We start from the raw sequence: 25346 nt of genomic DNA, 5'->3' as shown, positions 1-25346 counted from the left end.
CAAATGATTAGAATAGGACTTTCCTAGGGTTTTTCTTTAAGGTTGACAAATTTCATAAACCCTAGTTTATTTCTCAACACATTTCTTCCTAATTTTTTTTTAAAATTACATAAACTGGGTGGGCAAAAAATAAAGTCATCCAGTTGTTGCCCTATTGTAGTTATGTTGTACATATGGAAGGCTTTCATCCCATGTACAAGGATGTTTGGAGTGATACATATGCCAGATTTGAATAATCATTTGATTAACAACCTCTATTTGACCATCTGTTTGAGGATGGAATGCGGTAGACTTTGTTATTTTTGTGTCCATCATTTCCCATAATGAAGACTAAAATTTACTAAGAAACAGACTATCCCTATCTAAAATAATAGTTTGTAGTAGCCCAAAATGAACCCAAACATGCTCAAAAAAGAGATTTGTAGTTTCTTCTGTAGAGATTGTCTTTCTATAGGCCACCAAGCTTGCCATTTTTGAAAATCTATCTACTACAACATATACACAATCATACCCATGTTTAGTGGTAGGAAGACCAAACATAAAATCCATGAAATTGAATGCCAAGGTTTCTCTAAAATAGGAAATGGTAAATATAAATTTATCTTACGATTTGTAGGCTTTGCAATGGCACACATTGTACATGCTTGAATGTATTCTATCACATCATTTTTCATTTTTGGCCAGTAAAAATATTTTTGCAGTTTAGTAGTAGTCTTAGCTGTTCCAAAATGACCAATAACCTTACTATAGTGAGCTTCTCATAGTAACTTGTTATGTTCTTCCTCGAGAACACAAATCTGGCCAAAGTGGCAAAGCATGCCATCTTGCAAGTAATTATTATTCACATTTTTACCTTCCATAAGCTAAGTATAAACAATAGAAAATTTATTATCATGTGCATACAAGTGGACCCAATTTTATGTTTAGTGATCACATGATTCTAATACCATACTTATTCTTGCAATTGGTAGCCTACTTAGACAATCTACTGCCTTATTGGTGCTTCCTTTCTTATGACAAATGTTGAGATAAAATTGTTAAAGATAAGTTGACCATCTTTGATACCTAAAATTATGTAATTTTCATTGTGTTTGCAAAAATTGGAGGGGTTTGTGATATGTGTAGATGATAGTTTTCTTTCCCAATATATAATTTTTCCATTGCTTGCAAGCTTGAACGATAGTGTATAATTCTTTATCATAGGTGGGATATCTACACACTATATTAGAAAAAGTCTCACTATGGTAGGCAATTGGATGTCCATGTTGCATGAGGACTACTCCTAGGGCATATTTTGACGCCTTAGTTTGTATTTCAAAAGACTCTTGTAAATTAGGAAGAAATAAAAATGGTGCAGAACATAACCTTTTGTTTTAACTCCTCAAATCCTTGTTTTTGAGTACCTATCCACTTGAATTTTTCTTTCATACCTCCTCACAATAATTGATTCAAAGGCCAAGACAATGTGAAAATCCAAACACAAATCTACAATAAAAGTTAGCTAACCCCAAGAAACTATGCAACTCTATGAGATTCCTTGGAGCAGGCCAATCTTTAATTACTTAGATATTTTGAAGATCAACATGAACACATTCACTATCAATAACATATCCCAATTAATTAATACTTTTCATACCAAATAACATTTTTTCTTATTTGCATGGAGTCCATGGTCTTGCAATGCAGAAAATATTTGTTCCACATGTTGCAGATGTTCTTCCCAAGTTTTATTGAAAAATAGAAAATTGTCCAGATATACAACTACAGAAGAGTCAATGAATGACCTAAGCACATCATTCATCATCCTCATAAATTTGGTTGGGGCATTTGTGAGGCCAAAAGACAACACCAACCATTCAAATAATCCCTCTTTACATTTAAAAGCAATATTTTATACATTTATTGGATCAATTGGTACTTGATGGTACCAAATTTCAAGTTAATTTTATTGAAGAATTTTGCCCCTCTAAGTTGGTCTAAGAGATCATCTATTCAAGGAATTAGATATCTATTTTTACAGTGATCTTATTCAATGATCTATAATTAATACAAAGCCTCAATGTACCATCTTTTTTCTTTGCAAGAACAATTAGAGTACCACAAGGAGATGCCCTTGGGAAGATATGTCCTTTCTGAATCAATTCTTATATATACCTTTTTATCTCATCATTTTCTAGAACTAACCTCCTATATACTAGCTCATTAGGTAATGGGGTTCCTAGTATCAAATCAATAGAGTGTCTAAGTTGGCAATGTGAGGATACCATTATTGGTAACTCAAATGCATTTTGATATTTTGTTAAAAACTGATCCATTGATCTTTGTTGTTGTTTTGTGATGGACACCATGGAATAGGAATTACACACATTTTTCTTTTATTCCTTAGGATGAATCATTAATAACACAAATGTACAAATTTTGGCTATTAATCTTCTACATTGTTTTGCACTAATCAAAGATGCAGAGTGTGTAGGATTTAACTCTGGAATCTGATACTTTTGTCCATCTAATTTGATTGTCATACTTTGTTACCTAGACTTGTACACCCCATGATGTTGATACAGGTATGGCTGCCCTAAAAAAATATCACACACATCAAGAGGAGCTACATTACTGATCACCTCATCTTTGAATGGTTTAATGGAATATGATAGATGACATATCTTGTTTACTTGAATATCCCCCCTTGGCTCACCCATCCCATAGAATATGGTTACAGGTGTGATGTTGTCTTCAAATTCAATATTTTTATAGTCACAATAGATATCAAATTTTTTTGACTGCCACTATCAATAATAAAATGCAAAGCTTTTCCTCCTACCCACATTTGTTAATGGAATAGTCTCTCTTCATCATCAAGAGCAAATATCTTTGTAGTGCCCACTATGGCATATGGGTCAACCTTGATTTGTTCATCTTCCTTTTCTTTTCCAAAATCTATCATTTTGGGTGCAATAGCTTCTTCATGGGTTTCCATCATTAAATTCTTTATAGTCCTACAATCTTTGGTGTTATGAGATGGACTTTTATGGACTTCACACCACATACCTAATTCTTGCCCTATTTTCTTTATGCCCCATGTCTTCTTTTTTGGTGAATTTGGAGATGGGTCCTTGACTATTTGTTTTCCCATTGGCTTATTACCTTCACCTTTCCATTTGTTGTTTATTGGGTTTTCCCTCCTCCATTTTTGTTTGAACTTCTCCTCAATTTTTTATGCATATTTGAAATCACTGGACAATGTTTCTATATTCAAGAACTCCATTTTAGTCTAAATATATCTATGAAGATCACTCTTATACTTCAAAACTCAATGTTTTTCTATGTCTTTGATACCAAACCTTAAAAAGAGAGCATGAAATATGTTAGTGTACTCCTAAAATGATTGTTCTTTCTTTTGTTGGAGTAATTTTCATTGCATATATTTCTATTCATAGGTATCCTTAGGGTAATATTCTTATTTTATATGCTCTACAAATTCTTCCCATGTGGGTTTTCCATCAAATACCATAGAAAATTCATGTTCATTCTCAACATCTTGATTTTATTTAGTTGTTAAGTGGACCTCCAACACCAAATTCACATGATTCTCAGCTTTGAGGAGGGAAAAGGTTGTCTTTTCATAATCTGAGAAATTATTAATACAAAAGTACATCTCCAATTGGACAACTAGACATCAATAGCATCTGCATCAATTTTTTCGCACCTTGAATTGGGGTTTTCCCACCAAATTTTGAATTGCTTGGATTGGCATGTGCCTCTCATTTTCTAAGCATCTATGAAAATCATTGCATCAATTCTTAACATTGATTATTTAATGCCTCTTCCACTAGTGTTTTGAAGGATTCATCCATCCCCTCAGCTTTTTTTTTTTTTACCTATAACCATGTGCATCTCAAATGATGATAATCTGAGAGATCTCTCATGCTGAATCCCAACCTTTAATAAGCTAATTGCATACAATGGGACATATAGGTGAAAACAAGCCTGGATACTACTTATTCAAATTAAGAATTCATGTTACAATACCTGGTGTAGAATCTATGGTATTGTGATTTAATTGAAAACCATCAAAATTCCACAACAGATGTTTTGCAAGCCAAAAGTGATCCATTCCTTTTAAAAATAGAGTTTATACAAGTATGATGGATCCCAAGAGACATCACTATCCCTCAGAAATGAAACTAAACAGTCCACAAGATAATTAATTACAAAATAAATTCTAACAACTATAAAAACTATAAAAATATATATTAAAAATTATGTCTACTTATAGAAGTCATAAATTTCTACTCATAGTTCAAAATCATGAATAGTCAAAATTTCTAGAAAGATCTTCTAAGGTTCTCCATTTAGTGTTTGAAGTCTTAAGCATAGTTATGCCTTCTTGGCCCTATCAAAGCCCAGAAATTCCTCAGAGGCCTTCAAAAATGAAAAATACTAGAACATAGAAAATATTTGAAAAATAGATTTTGGTATTGTTCCATATTTTTTTTTGCCAAAATCCACTGCATCTTCTGAGACTGTGTTTTGATCACACCTAAACTTGTTCTTCATCCAACCTTTAATGGTGTCTAGTATAGACACTTAAATCTGATCACACCACTAAGTAATCTTATTTAGTCATCTTCTAGGGCATTATTGATTAAATATTTTATATTTAATTAATTAATCAACATCCCCTAGTTAATTAAATCATTTAAATAACTATAGTCTAATTGATAAAATCAAATGATAACCCAAAATTAATTTATCAATCAAATCCCTATTCCTCTATTAAATTAAATAAATTCAAAAATCTATTTAATTTAATCCTACATCCCCATTTATTGAATAAAAAATTTATTAAATAAATCTCAAAACCCTAAACCAACCCATTCACCCATGCTAACCTCACTTAGCCAACTAACTAACATATCCCACCAATACTAAGCCACTTACCTCCTAACCCTTCTCGTGAGCTAAGCCTAATCCTCCTCCTAAACATGTGCACAACTTTAAGCAAGGGTTAAGACTTTCTAACCCAATCCAAAGTCAAAAGTCTTCCCTCATCCTCTTACATTCCTATCCAAGATCATTAATGACTCTTACATTCCATAATGACCCTTAAATGCCTCTTACATCCCTATTCCACACTCCTCCCTCATTGCTCCCTTTAACCCTCCACTTTGACCATCCAATCCCCTTGTGATAGTTGTTACAAGGCTAGAGCTTTGAATAAGTACAATCCATGTGCTTCCCCCTCCTTGCATCCTATCCCTTCCTCATCAATCTTTCATCCTTGCATTTTGACCCTCCATCTCACTACCCCTTAGCCTATAAATTGGACCCTACCCCTCTCACAAATCATCAAATTTTAATGCAAACTTATAATGCTCCATTAACCACCACAGCATAGCTATTGCATCCTTACCATGTCAAAATACATACACACCTCCATTGTTGAACCATTCGCCCATCTCCATGCTTGACCACAAAACCCACCACTTGAAGCTTAGGAACATATGAGCACACATCCCTCACTACTTGACAAATTGAAGTATCAAGGTTACACTCAAGAGCTTACCATTCTTGGTTTTCCTTCCTCCATAATGTTCCCTTTGTCTAATCATATGTATTTCTAGTTATTTATTCTATGAATGTTACACTAGTTATAAATGTTCTTATCATAAGAGATTCCATAGCATACGTTTTGGCATGCCCAATGGGACCCCTCATTTGGGTCATTTTTATCGTTTAATACACATATGTTTACCAATTAAACCAAATAACATGGTGTGCTCTTTGTTTTGCATGTTAGGGTTTTAATCTTGTTTGCATGTGTATGAGTCTCAATCTAGGCAATGCACTCCTAGCCACATAATCCATTTTCCAAAAGTAAAACCTAACAAAACTTAAATTCTATAAACCTACAGCTGCGAGTTTATAGGAAGAAATTCATGATTTTATAAACTTGCAAATGCAAGATCATGTTTATCAAAACTCCTACCTACAATGTAGCTATTAAGCCCTTCCCCTTAATTCTCGCTCTTCCATATGCCCACGAGAATGTTTGTTATTGCTAGTGGGTTCATTGGCAAAACTTGTAAGATCACTCAGCCAAAAATGTTCAACCTAGAAATCTCATTTCAAAATTCCACCTTCAAACCTGCGGTTACTTTTGTTAGGAAGAACACCTACCAAATAAGTGAGATCACCCTATTGTGGTTTCACACTATTAGCATATTTCCAACTACCCCAAATTTCTCTGTTTGTCACCAATTTTTGTACCATGATACCACACTGTTTGACTACATTCCCACATTGTGAGATTAGAGTTTGACTCCAGAAAGTTCATTGGTTTTTATTAACCTATTTATGTTGGATCTTTATAGGGAGGATACCTTGTAGGAGTGTTTTATATTCTAATCTTTAACAATGTGTTTGCAGCTTTACTTAGCTTTCTTCAAAAAAAAGAAAATAAGTAGAAAACAAAAATTGACTTTTAGGAGTTCCATAGGATATGGTCTATTCTAAGTTGATATATGTATATAAAAAATAGCTTTAAAAGTAAAAATAAATTTTTCCATAGTCAAGCATTCATTTTTTTGAATTTTGATGATGTTAATCAAGTTTTTTGTTTGCAGCATTGTAGATTGGAACATTCTAGAAACAACTAACCATGTGTCTTGTAGGTTTTCTTTAAAATTTTATTGTTCTTGGGAATGGACTTGAATACTTAAACACTTGTATTTGAATGCATGTTGCACTTAATTTGATAAATCAAACACACTCTTGAATGGCTAAAGTTACAAGAAGCAAATAGTGGTTTTTCCCAAATTGAGTTTCCACATAAAATCCTTATTTCAAATGTGTTATTGAATCTATTATGTTTCATTTCTAAAAATTTATTTTGACCTAGGAAAATAACCTACAAAGTTTAAGATTTTTATGATCTAATGGATGCATGCATGAAAATATTTTATGGATATTAGTTCACTAAGCTATGATAAGTTTTATTTGGACATCTAGACCTTGGATAACTGATTCACCCTCCTCTCAGGTATTCTAAATACTTCCAATAGAGCCAAGCTCCATATTGTTGTGGTCTGATCACCAATGATATACTTAGATCCTCTTAGTTCCCCTCGTTGATTCACATCTTCAAAAGAGACAATTTTCTCTTGTCTTCTCATCTAGTCTAGCAAGAAAGAAGAACTGATTTCCCACCCCATAAAGATAATCATACCACTTCTTTGTATTCTCTTGCTTCATCAACAGTTAGCTTTTCACTCTTAGGATCATATTCCTGTAGCCTCTTGACCATCTCTGCTACTTTTTCATTTGAGTCACCTAGTTTTAGTTGGAAGGATAATTCATTTTATTTTATTTTGAACAAAAAGATTTTAAATTATTCTATTTTTATGAAGTTTTAATGATTCATAAATTCTCTAGCCTCAATATTTCTATCATCTACCATTTTGACCTAAAGCTCCAACTTCTTTGCCCTTTACTCATCTTCATTAGCTTGGGACATCAAGAAGCTTCACCTTACATCATCAAAATATCAGCTACTCCTTGGCATAATTTTCAAGGCTTTCTCTCTTTTCTTTTGAGGAATCTCCACCAATTTTTGTTTCTTCCTACTCTATTGAGCCCATGCTGAGCATTCTAGTTGTTCTTCATCATCACTCTCTTCCACTAAAATATCTAGTCTAAGAGATTTAGGACTAACTCTATTTCTAATCTCTTCTAGAACCTGAGCTATAATCTCATCAAAATTCTCAATACACTTATTAGACCTTGCCCAATAGCCCTCTTCATGATGAAAGCCCTTAAAAGATGGGTCAATTTTCTTCATTTCTTCTTTAGAAGTCATTATATCTCTGCACTTTATTATTTTGTCTCTACATATGTTGTCATCTAATTAACCTCCAATGACATCCTCTTCCCATAAAATTTTAGGCACATGCAAGTTGTATCCCCTCATTTTCTTTAAAGCGTCCCTAACATCACTATCAAGATCATTTGTTCATGCAAGGGTAGTAGGAAATTTGTAATCTCTAGAAATGGATCCATTTATTTAATTTCATTTTTACCTATTTCAAAATCCCCAATCTTAGAATACTTACATAAGAATGTCCCATTTCTAACATTTCAGCCCAAATACTCCCTATTTTTTGATATTAGTTGCTAGAAGAATTCAACTATCCCTAACCTCTCTAGAAAAGATTTAGGGAGGATATGTAGTGGTTGAGGGAACCCAAAAACACTAATGACTATTAACTTTCAAACAAAAAAATGCTTCCCCAATCATGCCCTAATAGTTTCTCTTCATCAAAGCATCTAGGGGGATTTATCAATTTCCTAACATTTCTAGGAACCCTTTCTACTATAGCTCGTAGCATACTTAAAATAGGATAGAAAAAATAATTTTAAAAAGAAACAGTATTTGAATAAGGGCAGAATCTCTACCATACCCTAGTCCATCATTGTATAGGCATGTTTTCTCCCAATTCTTCTGTGCTCTCGATGAAGCTTGGATCAATGTACCCCACATTCTTGTATAGAATCAAATGCATTAGTAAAAAGTAATGATGAAATTTGAAATTCTCCAATCTTCCCTTTTGGGCCATAACAATCTCATCATGAATGCACTTGACTATGTAAGTGAAAAAATCATACCCAATGTTGGTGTGCGGGTCTTGAATATTCAATGTCATGATGTAGAGTCCACCAGTAGCATTCATAGTCCCATATGAACCCTACAATTTTATTCAAACAAAAAACTATGTTCTAAAGATATCTTTGGAAATTCCCTAGAGAAACAAAATATCCCAACTTCCTTGGTATATCTCCTTGTTCCTTTCTTGACTTTGGAATATGTCCTAGCATGGTCCTACCAATGTAGAAATTCTTTTGGTTACTGAAATTCTTATCAATTTTTTCTAAATCAATCATAAATGACATAGGTCCCCCTAAGTTGAAAGCTTCAATAAAAGACTCCTTATCCAACGCCCATTGTATACTTATGTCCTTCTTATGGAATGATTTGTTGATAAGATTGTATGCTTTAATCAATGCCTTCATCAAATAAACATCAACAAAGACCTCAAGCACTCAATTTTCCTAGATTCCTATTCCAAGTATTAGATATAGGAACCTTGTCCAACTTGTTCTTGTAAAAGTACCAAAATAATTCATTCCTATTTCTATGGCATCTCTACATCTTTGTAGAAATTGTATGGGTCCTTGAAATCATGATCATTTGTAGATTGAAGATTTGACAATCTTGGTAAGAAATATAGCCATTCTTTAGCAAAAGGGATAGGGATTTTCTCTTTTGAAGAGCTAGATGAAGCTTCTTCAAATTGAGCTTGTGTAATGAACTCACCTTCTAGCTGCATCATTATTTCAAATTATCACAATACTACTGAACTCTGTCTGCTAGAAGTTTCTTTGCAACTTCAACTCTGCTTATGAAATTTTAAACACTCTGCAACTGATAATAAAATCATGTCTCTAATTTCCTTTTGTCCTTTTTTTCAAATTGGAGTGTGGCATTAATGGCATTAAAATGACATGCACAAAATCTTTTTACTACTTCAAAAGCTACCCTGTCTTTAAACTTCATGTTGTTTGTACTTCCATCTCATCATCTATTTCTAGCTCGGACATGTGCTTTAATCTTTATTTTTTGCCTTTAAGACTAAAAGTAGCAATGTAGTGATTGACTCCTTTTCTCCACTTCTTAGTGGCTTCATGACTCTCTTTACTTTTGGCCACAACCATGTGAAAATGGTTACTATAACCATTTTGTAGTTTTTCCACTTAATTATTTAACCATGAATCCTAGCCCATGATGTCAACTTATACACTAATCTCTGCTTTGCCTCAATGTTTTCATGTCAACCATATAGACCCAAGAAGTAATGAAACCTTTACTTAATCTTCTCTACAACATGGCATCAGTTAAAATCTTACCATTCAACACTCCAAATATGTAGCATTAACTATCGAAACAAAAATTCTTGCTCCATCACAATTCAAAATCAAACTACTTGTAAATATCTCAGGAAGTAGGGAGCTATACTACAAGACCATCTTGTAGCTTCACAACTAGCTATCCATCTCACTAACCACAATGACTCCACAATTCATATCATGCACAATTACTTGACCCTTTATCGTAACATCTTAGCTTCAAAATATTATCATGCTTTAACACCTGTGAAGGCACAAAAATTCTTATCTCTTCATCATAGCTTACCTTCTTAACTTACTTTTTAACCTTGCGATGTAACAAAACCTTTCTTTTGGACCCATCATTGAATCTTTGTGGTTTATGACTTAACACCTTTAATACTAGTGATGTTTTGAAACTATTATCTTAAGCCTTTCAACACTTTGCAATAGTCAACAATTTAACATCTTTAAACTGTGTGATGATGTGAACACTACTTTAGAGCTAACTGTCCCCCTTTTCATAGTTTCACATCCATAAACTTTAACTAATGATTTAACCCTACGATGCTATGATCACTAGTTATATCCACTTATCCACTCTAACCTTACTTTATCTTTAACCATAGGAGATATAATGGTAACCTAAATCCTGACCACCATGGTTACAATTTGTAGCTTCACAACTTATAAGTCACTATGTAAATCACAATCACTGACCCCATGATTTCATTCTTATCTCCACTTCTCAGCCTTAACTTGAATGCTAGCCATGTTGTCTGTGATGTCTTGATAACCTTGCAATAGACTACTTCACAACTTCTTAGTCCTCAAAATAATTTCATGACTTCAGAACTTAAAGTACTTAGGACCACAATTTTAAAACATACAAAATAAAACAAAGAACTTAGGGATATGGAAAATTAAACCTTATAACCAAATTTTTATTGTATCCCTATTTATTAACTACATACCAACTTATGAATAACCTTGCAAACCATAAGGTATAAGCAATGAGTTAGGGTTTTTTCTTAAGGAATGACAACATTTTAAGAAACCCTAAGCAATGAAAATGCAATTTCTTGTTGATTTTCACAAAAGGTCAAAAATTTTATGCTTAGTGAAAATGTAAGCCATCAGGATCAAGACAAAGTTGTAGCTATCCTAAACTGTCCACCACCCATTACAGCAACAAAGGTAAGAAGTTTTCATGGGTTAGCCCAATTCTGTAGAAAATTCATTAGGAACTTTAGTGGTATTTATGCTCTAGTTCTAGGTGTATGCTATGGAATCTAGTATGCTAAGAACATTAATACCTAGTCTAACATTCACAGATTAAAATACTAACAACATGTACGATTAGATGAAGGGAACATTATGGAGGAATGTAAACCAAGAATGGTAAGCTCCCTGAGTGTAATCTTGATGCTTTGATTTGTCCAACGGTAAGGGATGTGTACTGATATGTGCTCAAGCTTCAAGTGGCAAGTTTTGTGGTCAAGCATGGAGATGGGTGAAGGATTAAGCAATGGAGGTGTCAATTTATTTTGACATGGTAAGGATGTAATAGCTATGTTGTAGTGGTTAATGGATCATTATAAGTTTGCATTAAAATTTGATGATTTGTGAGAGGGGTAGGGTCCAATTTATAGGCTAAGGTGTAGTGAGATGGAGGGTCAGGATGTAAGGATGGGAGATTGGTGAGGAAGGGCTAGGATACAAGGAGGGGGAAGCACATGGATTGTGCTTCTTCAAAGCTCTAGCCTTGTAACAAGTGTCACAAGGGGATTAGATGGTCAAAGTGAAGTGTCAAAGGGAGTAATGAGGGAGGAGTGTGGAAGAGGGATGTAAGAGGAATTTAAGGGTCATTATGACATGTAAGATCCATTAATGCTCTTAGATAGGAATGTAAGAGGGTGAGGGAAGACTTTTGACTTTGGGTTGGGTTAGAAATTCTTAACCCTTGCTTAAAGTTGTGCACATGTTTAGGAGGAGGATTAGGCTTAGCTTAGGAGGGGGTTAGGAGGTATGTGGCTTAGCATTGATGAGATGATTTAATTAGTTGGCTAAGTGAGGTTAGTATGGGTGAATGAATTGGTTTAGGGTTTTGGGATTTATCTATTAAGTAGGATTAAATAAAATAGATTTTTGCATTTATTTAATTTATTAGAGGAATAGGGATTTAATTGATAAATTGATTTTGGGTTATCATTTGAATTTATCAATTAGACTATAGTTAATTAAATGAAATAATTAACTAGGAGATGATGATTAATTAATTAAATATAAACATTTAATCAATAATATCATAGAAGATGACTAAATAAGATTACTTAGTGGTGTAATTAGATTTAGGTGTCTACATTTTCCACCTCTTCGATATAGTGTTGGGACAACACTATTTCAAAGAAGTTCAAATATAAACGACTTGAAGAAGATTTATTTTAAAGAAACATAGTTGCCCCAGTCTTGAGTAAAAGAGGAGAGAGTAGACTATGTGATGCCCCCTTAAGAAGGCAGAAAGGAGAGAAAGCAATGCGTAGTGACTTATTGAAAAGGTACAACAAGTCAAAGTGAGTAGGAGGACACAGATTGGCTATGAAAGGATTCAACAGGGACTCATACTCCCACTATGAGAGAATGAGAACAAGGAGAACCATGTACATAAGAATAACCATGGGTTAAGAATTCTTGTTGTAGATGGGGAGGGATTGGTTGTAGATACTATGGGAGTAATGGATCTGGTAGATCATGATTGTAGGACTGATTGGATGGGATGCTTGGATAGGATGTGGAAAAATGGATTGTGTTTTTGTGGAAGTGAGGTGTGAAGGGATCCATTGAAGCTAAAGTGTGGGGGTGTTCCAAAGGGGAGCACCACCATGTAGTTGAGCACTTATTTTGATATAGGAATATTGGGGATATGCCAAGGTTGCCAAAAATTTCAAAGCCTATTCACCAATATTACATAGGACTAACTCAAAACAAACATGCAAAGATTTTCCCACTATCATACATGAAATCTAGAGGAATCAGAGTGGAAATGGTACTGGTTAACCCACAAGAAAATGGTATTTCCCAATTGCATCATGTAACCACAAGTGATTACATGTTTAGAACATGCAAGGGTCATATCTGACTAACTCACAAGTAGAAAAGAAGATGAAAAAGACCTGATCAAAACCTTGCTCTCAAACTACCCCATTCAAAGCACAACATGATATAAAAGAGCATGGTGGCCTTTAGGAGGGAACAACAAAAAATTCTTGGAAAAGATAATCAAGAACCAAAATTAAAATCTAATATTGAATAAAAGAGTAAATCCATAGAAAAAAATATTTTTCCAAAGAGATTAGTAGGAGGAGAGACACACAAACCAAGATTAGTTGAGTAGAAAGTTGTATCCTACAAGGGTCTATCAGTGGTATCTAGAGTGTTGATGGGATGTAGGTAAACTAAAACTTTTAGGACAACACTTGGATGACAAAGGATCTCACATGAGGACTTTATGAAATGCATAGCTTGGAGAACTATAAATTATGATCAGAAGTGAACTGACATGAAGAGGTGAGAGATGTACAATAGTACTAAGCTAAGGACTAATGCTCAAGGAATATATTGATGACATAATAAAGTATTTACAAGGGAGTAGCTCAATATGAGGAGATAGTGAAAAAAAATATTAGGATGAGGAGATAATGAATGAAAAGATCAGAATAAGGAGATAGAAAAGGAACATGGATTGATGGTGGATAAGGTGATATGGGTAGGGTAATGACATACCTTAAGACAAGGAGTGGGAAGGATGTATCCCAATGATGACGATTGGATTGTAACCAAGGCTTACAACAAGGATGGTGTTAGTATATTGGTTGCAAGCATGAATGTTGATGATATTCATGATATGTTATATTCATGACTGAGTTTGTCATTGATGTCAACATAACAATTTTATGTGGTATCTAATAGAAGAATAATGAAAAGATCAAGTTGGTATGGATGGATAGTTGAGAACTCTAACCATATGAGGTTATGGGAGATACTTTTGAATATCTAGTATATGCAATTAATGTTGGAAGAAGAAAGAATAAGTATAGAAGAAGTTATGTAAGTTTTGGTGATGTTTATTTTTAGATAGAGTTTATAGAGGCATGTTTTGGTAAACTTGTTATATCTCTTAGCATAGTTATTATTCTGAGAATCAAGGTTAAGGACAAGAATAAGATATTTTGGTGATGACATGGCTAAGATCACTCATCATAATATTGCATGTATAGAAAGTTATTCAAGTTGCAAGGTAGAAGATTAATGTTATTGCTAAGTGTAATGTGTTCTTAATATGGTCCTATAATAATTAATTGAGAAGGTCTAACAACCAACTCAGGGAATTTTTTTAAGGACTTGGTATAAAAGAAGGAAATTTTCATTTATCATGGTAATGAATGATATGGTTTTATGATTGATGATAAGCAACAGAGAGTGTGAAAGAAAAGTTGAATAGAGCAGTGTGGAATTGAAAGAAACTTCATTGCCAAGGTTTTGCTAAGTGATCTGAGGTTTGGAATTTGGATCCAAGGTTCATGACCTAGTCGAAAAGGTCTAACAGTGATTCGTTCAATTGACAAAAAAAAGGAAAGGAGGACATAATAGTAAATTACTTGTTTGAGAAATGAGCTCTTCTTGTAGTTGAAATTGAATGTTTAGGAAATTGAGATTAGTAGGAGGAGAGACACACAAACCAAGATTAGTTGAGTGGAAATTTGTATCCTAAAAGGGTCTATCAATGGTATCTAGAGTGATTATGGGATGTAGGTAAACTGAAACTTTTAGGACAACACTTGGATGACAAAGGATCTCACATGAGGACTCTATGAAATGCATAGCTAGGAGAACTATAAATTATGATCAGAAGTGAACTGACATGAAGAGGTGAGAGATGTACAATAGTACTAAGCTAAGGACTAACGCTCAAGGAATATATTGATGACATAATAAATTATTTACAAGGGAGTAGCTCAAGATGAGGAGATAGTGAAAAAAAATATTAGGATGAGGAGATAATGAATGAAAAGATCAGAATAAGGAGATAGAAAAGGAACATGGATTGATGGTGGATAAGGTGATATGGTTAGGGGAATGACATACCTTAAGACAAGGAGTGGGAAGGATGTATCCCAATGATGATGATTGGATTGTAACCAAGGCTTACAAAAAGGATGGTGTTAGTAGATTGGTTGCAAGCATGAATGTTGATGATATTCATGATATGTTATATTCATGACTGAGTTTGTCATTGATGTCAACATAACAATTTTATGTGGTATCTAATAGAAGAATAACGAAAAGATCAAGTTGGTATGGATGGATAGTTGAGAACTCTAACAATATGAGGTTATGAGAGATACTTTTGAATATCTAGTATATGCAATTAATGTTGGAAGAAGAAAGGATAAATATAGAAGAAGTTGTGTAAGTTTTGGTGATGTTTATTTTTAGATAGAGTTTATAGAGGCATGTTTTGGTAAACTTTTTATATCTCTTAGCAGAGTTATTATTCTGAGAATCAAGGTTAAGGACAAGAAGAAGACATGTTGGTGATGACATGGCTAAGATCACTCATCATAATATTGCATGTACAGAAAGTTATTCAAGTTGCAAGGTAGAAGATTAATGTTATTGCTAAGTGTAACGTGTTCTTAATATGGTCCTATAATAATTAATTGAGAAGGTCTAACAGCCAACTCAGGGAATTTTTTTAAGGACTTGGTATAAAAGAAGGACATTTTCATTTATCATGGTAATGAATGATATGGTTTTATGATTGATGATAAGCAACAAAGAGTGTGAAAGAAAAGTTGAATAGAGCAGTGTGGAATTGAAAGAAACTTCATTGCCAAGGTTTTGCTAAGTGATCTGAGGTTTGGAATTTGGATCCAAGGTTCATGACCTAGTCGACAAGGTCTAAGAGTGATTGGTTCAAATGACAAAACAAAGGAAAGGAGGACATAATAGTAAATTACTTGTTTGAGTAGTGAGCTCTTCTTGTAGTTGAAATTGCATGTTTGGGCAGTGGGCTCTTCTTGCATACATTGTACTACAACTCCTAATAGGGTTGGAATCTCCTAATAGGGATTCAAAGTCTCCTAACAGGGACTCATTTTACTCAATTTTGTAATTGACTCCTAATAGGGTCCATCCTCTAACAAGGAGTATTTATATTAATACATCATCTTGTGGGCATCATTCCTACTAAGGTTTTCCCTCTGATCAACTATTTCCCTAGTCAATATATATGGTGTAATTATCTATGTACATTTTATTATGGTTGATGTTTACTTTGGTTGAATGGTTAAGTTTTTTTAAAGAAGATAAATGTTTTAATTGTTGGATAACTGATTCACCCCCACTCTTAGTTATCTTGGTGGACTATTATTTCTAACAATTAGTATTAGAGCATCAGGTCCTTGAAGATAAAGTTTAACAACTTTGGGAGATCCATGGAAAATATGTTCAAGAAAGATAGTCTAAAGTTTGATGGAATAAATTATGATAGTTGGAAAGAAAATATGAAGACATATCTATTGTGTATGGGTCCAACATATTGGATCTTCATAAAATTAGAGAAGACAATCATTGTTGAAAAGGACTTGGAAACTTGTACCGAGGCAAAAAAGATCTTTTTATGTGCGACATGAGAGCTAGAGAAACACTATTGATTGCACTTCCTAAAATTGATTACAATTAGGTAAAATCACTTGCTACTTCACATTTTATTTTGAAAGCTTTGGAAAATAGTTTTGAAGGTGATGCACATTCTAAGAAGTTGAGGTTGCAAACTTGGATTTGTGCATTTCAAGATGCTAAAATGATAGAAGATGAATCTATAAGAACATATATAGGCAGGATATCATAAATTACTACAAGTATCAAAGCTAAAGAAGGAACCAAAGAAGATGATGAGGTTATATGGAAGATATGAAAAATTCTACCACCACCATTTAAGTCAACAATTCAGATGATACAGTTTTTGATATCTTGTACCAAAGATTTCACGAAGGATACATTGCTTGGAAGACTTGAAGTAGTTGTGATTGAACTTAGATAGTTTAGAGAATTAACTAGAATAGAGACAGCTTTTAGTTCTTTGAATATTTGACCTAATTTATCAAGGAGCACAAGTGCTAGAGGAGATTTTTCTAGTAGTAGCAGATCTAAGGAGGAAAAAAAGATTGAGGAAGGAGTAGCCCTTTTGGTAAGAAGAGAAAAAGGAGGTACAAAAAAATTTAAATGTTGGACATGTGATGAATATGGTCATTATGCATCTAAGTGTCCTAAAAGAGAGAAAAAGTATAAGAGAAATCACAAACCTAGAAAGGATAGTGTTTGTATGCAAATGAAGATAATGACTTTGATGAACAAGCATTAAGTGCTAGTGATGATGAAATTGGATTTGTGGCAATTAAAGAATAAAGTCTAGAGAAGGTAGCTTTGGTGTCACAGGTTGAGAAGAAATCTAATTGGATAATTGACTAGTGACATTAACAAGTTTTTTTACTTCAAAAATAAGGATGGAAGAATTGTAAGAGTTGGAAATAATGTAGCATGCCAAGTTAAAGGTATTAGAACTATTATTCTTGATGGTAAAACTAACACTAAAGATGTATACTTTGTTGATGGTTTAAAGCATAATCTTTTGAGTGTTGGAAAATTAGTAGAAAAAGGTTATCAGTTGTAGTTCACAAAAAAGACATGCATGAATAAAGACAAAGACAAAAATATAATTGGAATAGGAACCAGATCTAGAGGTAATGTATTTTAGTTGAATCCTATTGAAATGACATGTTTAGTTGCAAAGGTAGATGACAGTTGGTTATGGCATAAGATATTTTTTCATATAAACTTTGACAATATTGTGAAGACTAGTAGAATGTTTACAGCTAAAGATTTTCCAAAGATTTTAAAGCCTACTAACACAATTTGCAAGGAGCGTGTTTTGGCTAAGCATAACAGAACTTCTTTTCCCAGTAAGAAGTTTACCACTATAGAAAAGTTGATGATTGTACACATAGATCTTAGTGGTCCTATAAATACTAAAGGATTCTATGGTGAAAGGTATTTTATGATTCTAGTTGATGACTTTTCTAGAATGATGTGGGTTGCATTTCTTAAAGAGAAATATGAGGCATTTGATAAGTTTAAGATGTTCAAGAATAGAGTTGAAAATGAATTTGGTATGAAGATTAAATATTTAAGATGAGATAGAGGAGGAGAATTTACTTTAAATGAGTTTAACATGTTTTATGAAGAAAATGGAACCAAAAGATAGTTATCAGCTTCGAGAACCCTTGAACAGAATGGCATTACAAAGAGAAGGAACAAGTTAGTTACAGAAGCTACAAGAGCTATGTTAGCAAAGAATGATGTATACAAGACATTTTGGAGAGAAGCTATGAATACAATGTTGGAATTAACAAGTGGGAAGATTTACTTCTGATGGGGGGTGAATTAGAAGCAACTAATTTTAACTGATTCAAATTCTTTTAACTGATATCATCCACATGCATCTAATTCATCTAATAAGCATAAAGTAAAGTCATGCATGAAAATAGACAACACACAAAATTTGGTAACCTAGAAACCCTCCAAAATGAGAAGATAAAATTGGGTTGGGGATGACACCTACAAAATATCACTGCAGCAATGTGTAACTATTCAAGGTTACAATGTTTGACCACTTCCAATGGTCTGCCCTATGAAAGGCTTGTCCTGTTAAAGATTATTACACCCTATTAAAAGTGATCTAGTTAAAGGATTTAACTACCTTGCTAAAAGTAGGCCTAGTTAAAGGACTTTAATACATTCACTTGGAATGCCATCCTATTAAGGGATTTACAAATGGCTACTAAATCAACCTAAGTCCATAGGATTTCCATATCTAATACAATTGCTAGAAAGTATTAGAAAAACTTTGACCTGATAACTTGCAATCCTCAATTGCTGATTTCAGATCCTTGTTCTACTCTGATCCTTGCTTGATCTAATATGTCACTTGACATAACTCTGATACTCTATTCTTGGTCAACTAGATTCTACAATGTTGTTATGTTCTTCACTAATTCTTTTCACCCTTCTGCACTTTGCTATAATTCACCCATACACTTTTCTCTTGCATATCCTCTCTTGCATAGTGGGATATCATCCTCCTTTTAAAGATTTCAAAGACTTAGGGTTAGGTATGAATCTATGATCAATATTAAATCTTCATTTCCCACTTAGTTCTTGCACTTTTCCTATTGGTTGCATGCCTTCTCCATTTTTCTTATTGGTTGCATGTTGATTACATAGGTAATGCAAAAGATTCGATCTTATCTTCAAGATCCTTCAAGATTCATCCCATGTTAGCTTTAAAAATGGTTTTCATTTGAGTTTTTGAAGACACAAACTCATATGTTGATTCTATCTTACTCGCTACTTACTAGTTGCTAATGCTTGGCACATATAGGAAAACTGGCTCACTCAGCTCCTATAGCAATTCTATTTCACTTGGCATCTATACTTTTCTTGGCACTTGAACTTCACTCGGCACCTAAAGGTTACTCAACACTTGAAGTTGACTTAGAACCTATTGAATTCTCTAGCTTGGTACACACTATAGCTCAACTTCTATATTATACTCGGCATCATCTTGAGAAGTAGTTAAGTGTGTTGACACTCAATTGACAAAACCAATCTAAGACTAACAATTTCCCCCTTTAACATGAGTGGCAAAGCACTTAACTAAACATTGTGAATCTAATCTCTATTAGCATACTACATATTCTATTTGGCATATATACAAGACTTCAAAAACTTATTCAAAATTTTGTATACCTCAAAATCTTGTAACTCCCCCTGAGCTAATGTACCAATTCTATAACCAAAAATCTTGTGCTAAATTTGTCTCATGTTGATGTATGTGATACTCTTTACCTTGTCTACCTTTGTTTCTAGACTTTTGTACCCTATTTCTACTTCATGTACTCTATATCTATTCCCCTTTCACATCTTCTTGCTATTTTACATTCTTCTCAAAACTTGAATATCTCCCCCTTTGGATATTATTTATTACTTTCATCAAAGAATGTATTGTTTCCATTCTTATTAGATGCAATAATGAATTATATGCCCCTTTTATTATTCTCCCCACTAATTTCAAAGGGTCCTAAGAATGAATTGAATACTTTGCCAAAAATGTTCTATTTACCTCCATAATCATCTTGAGAGAAGCATCCCAATTATCTAAAGCAATCTCAAATGATTTGTGTTGGATGGTTTTCTCTGCTACAAGATGTACAAGGCCTTCTAAAGTAGAAAGATTAGGATCTTTCTTTAGAACACTTTCTACATAGGCCATTTCTTTATGGAGTACTTCTAGATGTGGGAAAATGGAAGATTGAATTTGCATCAATTTGGCCTTAATATTGGCCTCTTCTGCTATTAATACAGCTAACTCTTTTTGTGTGTGAAGTGTAGTTGCAAAATGCTTCTCACTCTAAGCTGGATCTTTGGGTAGCTATGTGCTAGAAATCTTGAGATTTTGTTCCAAGCTCATTATCCATTGGCTAGTTTCTTGTGTGAAATATGATGAATAACACAACTTTTTGTACAATGAGAATACATTCTCAAGAACTTTCTTCACTTTTTCAATCTTCTTGGTCAATTCAACTTGTGAAAGTGTTATTTCAATTAATATTTTGTCTCTCACTTTCATCTAAAACTTCTTTTCTGACTATTCTAATAATTTAACATTAGTTTCAAGGTCTTCATTTTGTACCTGGTCCACTATGTTGGACAATTGCTCCATGATGGGTTGAGTTTCATCTAGTACTTGCAAGCTAAAAGCATCAAGAAATATATCTTTAATTTCCACCAATGCTTGCTTCTGCCTATACTCATTTCTAAGTATCTCTTGTCTTTTCCTTCTCTCTAGTGCCTCTTACACTTCATTTATATACTATAGGTTCATAGTTCTTCATTCATAATTGGGTATGACTATTTCCTCATCAAGTGTAGGGTCTCCATAGTGAAGTACCCTTGCAACCTTAGTAGAGCTCAAGCTTGGTGCTGAAATCTGCAATGGTACTACATCAGTTCTTGGCTTTTGAGTAGGAGTCCCTAAGGTAGGCAAGTTTGCTAATGTTTGTATTGCCTCTTATTCCTTAGGTTTTTCTCCTCTTCTTTCTACTCTTCTCTATTTCCTTGATCAATAATGATAATTTGAGGAGGTGCACCTTGTATTTGTGTTGCAAGAACATCTTGTCCTATTTGTTCCTTTATTTTCTCCTCAGTAGTTGTTGTTGTTGTAACTATAGCTGTATGATCAACCTTAGCAGTTTTGTCTTGTTCTTCTTGTTCTTTGGGTTAATATTCTATAGTATGGGAGGTTGTGTAGGTGATTGTTGAGTGTATTTCTTCTCCCTTGTGATTTCTATTGTAGCCTTCTATAATTCATCCACACTCACCAATGGATTAGTACATAGTTCTGATTGTAGTGTAGTTTGGTGAACGATCTTTTTGAGATCTTCTATACTCAATGGATTGATGTTTTGAGTTGAGGTGTTAGGAACATCCTTTACAATGACTATATCTATAGGTGTTGTATGTGGAGGAGTTGCTGGTGGAAATTGGGTGTCTTGGACACTCTGTTCTAGTTGCTGCTCTTCAGTTGTTGCCTCTTCACCATGTGTCTTCTCCACTATTTCTTCTTCTTTTTCTTTATCTCATTCATCCTCTTTTTCATTCTCTTCTTCTTCATCATCATTTCTTCCTTCAAATGGGTCTTCTTTCCCTTCTTTGACTATTTTCAGTCCATATATTAATTTCCACATTTGTGTGGATTTTTGCACAACATCTTCAATTTGGTTCTGCAAAATTCCAAAGGCTCTATATTTGGGTGCAAATTTTCTCCCATGCTTTTTCCTAGCCTTTTTAATTTGACCTTTAGTGAGGTCTGGCATTACATGAGCCAATGTAGAATCCCTTATTTCTTTCTCCATTTTGAGATGGTAATACCACTTATTCTCAACTAATGAGCTTAGCTCCTTAGGCATTGAGTGTTCTAGTTCAAGTGGAGTGGTCTTGAACTTAGCCATCATAGTGTAGATGGATTCTTCCACTTTATTCTATTGTTCCTTTGACAACTTATTAAAAACAATGGTCTTTATACTAGTTAAATTAGCATTATCTCTAATATTATTGCAAATACTTTCCAATTTAGATGTGGTAGAACGTCTTACCAATCTAAATTGCTCTTCATCAAACTCTGTTCCTTCTTCGTCTGATTTAGGAGGTGCAACATACTTTCTTCTCTTCTTCTTCTCTATAGGTTCTCCTTGTTCTATAGCCTTCTATTTCTCCTACTCTTTAGCTACCTAAGTTGTAGCCTTGGTATCATCCCTTGTGGTTGGCTTGGTTGGGCTTGGCTTTATAGCTTTCTTCTTTCCCTTGGGCTATGCAACTGGCTATTTCTGAGCTTTCATTTTCTTTGTCTCAACCTTGGGTGCTTCCTACTTGGCACCTTCCTGCTCATTTGCATCCTCTCCCATACCTTGGGTTAAAGTAAGTGGTCCTTGACCTTGTTCCTCTTCATCACCCTTGGCATCTTCACCTTCTTCTTCTACTACTTCTACAATGCCTTCCCCAAATTTGGCTTTCAACTTCTTGACAAGTTTGTCTTTATTTTTCAAAGTCAAGGTAGTCTTTAGCTCCACATCCACTTTTGATCTCACCACATCATAGGTTCCAAAATGTGGTGCATTCTTATCTACATCCTCTACTAATAGTATAGTTATTGTTGTTGATGCTTCATCTATGTTAATTTCATAACCAAGAGGTCTTAGCCATCTCACTCTTGGTATGGTAGCCTGAATGTATGTATAATCTATATCTACAAGAAAACATACATCATTTACATGTTTCTCTACTAGGGAAACTAGGATTCTTAGCCGTTGCCTCATTGACTTCTTGAAGTCTTCAAAATAGCTAGTCATTAAGGTCTCAAAATTAGTTCTCATTTGCTCTATGTATTCATTAACTTGAGCTATTATTGACCTATTTTTCTTCTAGGCTACTTTACCAAAAGAAGGAAATTCATTCTACACATAAAAGACTATACAAATCAAAATGGGACCAAATTTGCATTAGGCTCCCTTGGTTCTCCTGATAGCTGCTAGATTCTCATTAATCTGTTGTAGTTGCATTTCTACAAGATCATAGGTATGATCCTTCTCCACCAATTTATAACCAACATCTACTACAATGCAGGGCACATTGTTGAGTCTTTTGGATTGGTAGAATTTGTGTGCAATCACCCTAATAGCAAAATCAACAAGAGGGTCTTGAATGGTGTCAATTTTCATCCCTCTCTTGTTCCACTTAGCACCTGTATTCTTCTCAATTGCCTCCTTGGAATCACACCTAAGGGTCTTTAGCCAATCTAGGTTTGAGTACCCTATCACTCTATGAACAATTCTCTTCATAATTTTTATTAGGCCATCCTCCAACCATAAACTTCCATCATGTATTTAGCCTAGCACTAGTCTAATCCATTCAATTTGAAAAATGGTGGAGAATTCTAAGGCACGTGTTAAACCCTCCTTAAAAATCTAAAATTCTTCTTTTAATACTCCATTATCACATAGTTTCTCATAGGCTTCCCTCATTTCCATATCACCTATGGCTCTAATCTTGCAATTGTAGCATCTTCTAACATCTTGAACCATAACAACCTTAGGGGGTATGATGGATAGGGCTCTAGCTAATTTTTTCTTATATACTACCTCTGGGATTGGGCAAAAATCTGGTTGTTTGACCTCATTTGGCACTAGCTAGACTTCAAAAGGTTCCTTCTCCTGAGTCTTCCTAGAGCTAGAAGCCATATTTGTAATTCTAGGGTTTTAACATGAAGAAAATATTAAACTACATAGCTCAGCATAGACATAAATACCTCAAGATTGATGAAATCATGCTGGAAAGCTATTGAAATCTTCTTATACACTAGATTCTCTACTTTAGATTTTCTTTGTACTCTTTCTTGTCTTTGTTCTTTGTTTGTAATGAGGAAAAATGAATGAAAATGTGATAATATACCCTATTTTCATTGCATTTAATGCTTAGTGCATTTACAACTATCCACTCGGCCTCTAAAGGATTCGTTGTTACTCAACTTCCATTAGCTTTTTCAACACTTAGCTTCCATAGGAGTATTCTTTACTTAGCTTCAACTAAGATTTCTTCTTCACTCGACTTTATCTACCAACTTAGCTATAACTAATCATTTGACTCCTACTATTTTGACAATCAACTCAGCTTGTATTGGAATTTTACTTGGCATCTCAGGACAATTTGGCAACACTTGCAAAAACTTGAAATTTTAACTTTGCATCTCTGATCATGCTAATTTCTTCTTTTCAGTTCTTGCTTTTCTAGTAACTGATGTATGATATAGCCTTGTAAATTAGTCCCTCATGGCTTCTCTTGCTTTGTTTGATGAAGTGTGACCACTTGACTTGTTAGGTGAAGTGATCCCTTCATTTGATGTGTTACACCCACCTTTCTTCTTCCATGTCTTATTCATATCTCCTTTGATGTGTTCAACATCTACCTTCTCTTTGCCTTTGACCTTGTTGGAAAATTCCAAATGATATGACTAGTCTTCAAGCAACTGAAATATGTGGTTTGACTCAACCATCTGCTACAATTTCCTCTAAAATGTGTCCTTATGCAATTTTGAAGAATTTGTCCATGTGTCCTTATGCAATTTTGAAGAATTTGTCCATACTCCTAATAGTAATGACAGTTATACATGGTGTTGTAGTCCCAATTGTAGTGATGTCCATGGTTATTTCCTTTAGCTTTCTGATTTGGCATTCACATAGGTTTTGATCTACACTCAAAAGCTCTATTCCATACTTCTTGCAATTGTAGTAGTGGCCTTCAAATTTTGGCATTCTGATAGTCCTAGTTCTGTAGTCATGTGCTTGATGTCCTTGCCTTTTACACTTATGACAATGACTTGCATTCTTAGGCTTGTCATGTTGATGGGCATTCTTGTTCCTACATATATTAGAGGTATATTCCTTTTTACCACAGAAATGACAAGTAGGTTTAGTGTTCTTAACTTTGTTACTCCTTTCTTCTGCAATCTTGGATGACTCTCCTTGTTCAGTGTTGATGTATCCTAGTCCTAAAGTATCATTGCTAGCTCATGGTGATTTTAGTAGCTACTCAAACTACTTGATGGCCTCATTAGGTTTGTTTAAGCTCTCTATAATTTCCTTTTCTCTTTTCGGGTCATTTTGTAGTTGTTCATTTGGCATCTTTAGTGTAGAAATCTCAATTTCCCTAACATTCAATTCATGATGTGC

The sequence above is a fragment of the Cupressus sempervirens genome, chromosome 8 (assembly GCF_028749045.1).
Source record: "Cupressus sempervirens isolate cs-2001-9-10 chromosome 8, ASM2874904v1, whole genome shotgun sequence".
Lineage (NCBI taxonomy): Eukaryota > Viridiplantae > Streptophyta > Pinopsida > Cupressales > Cupressaceae > Cupressus > Cupressus sempervirens.
Note: the sequence above shows the minus strand (reverse complement) of the source record.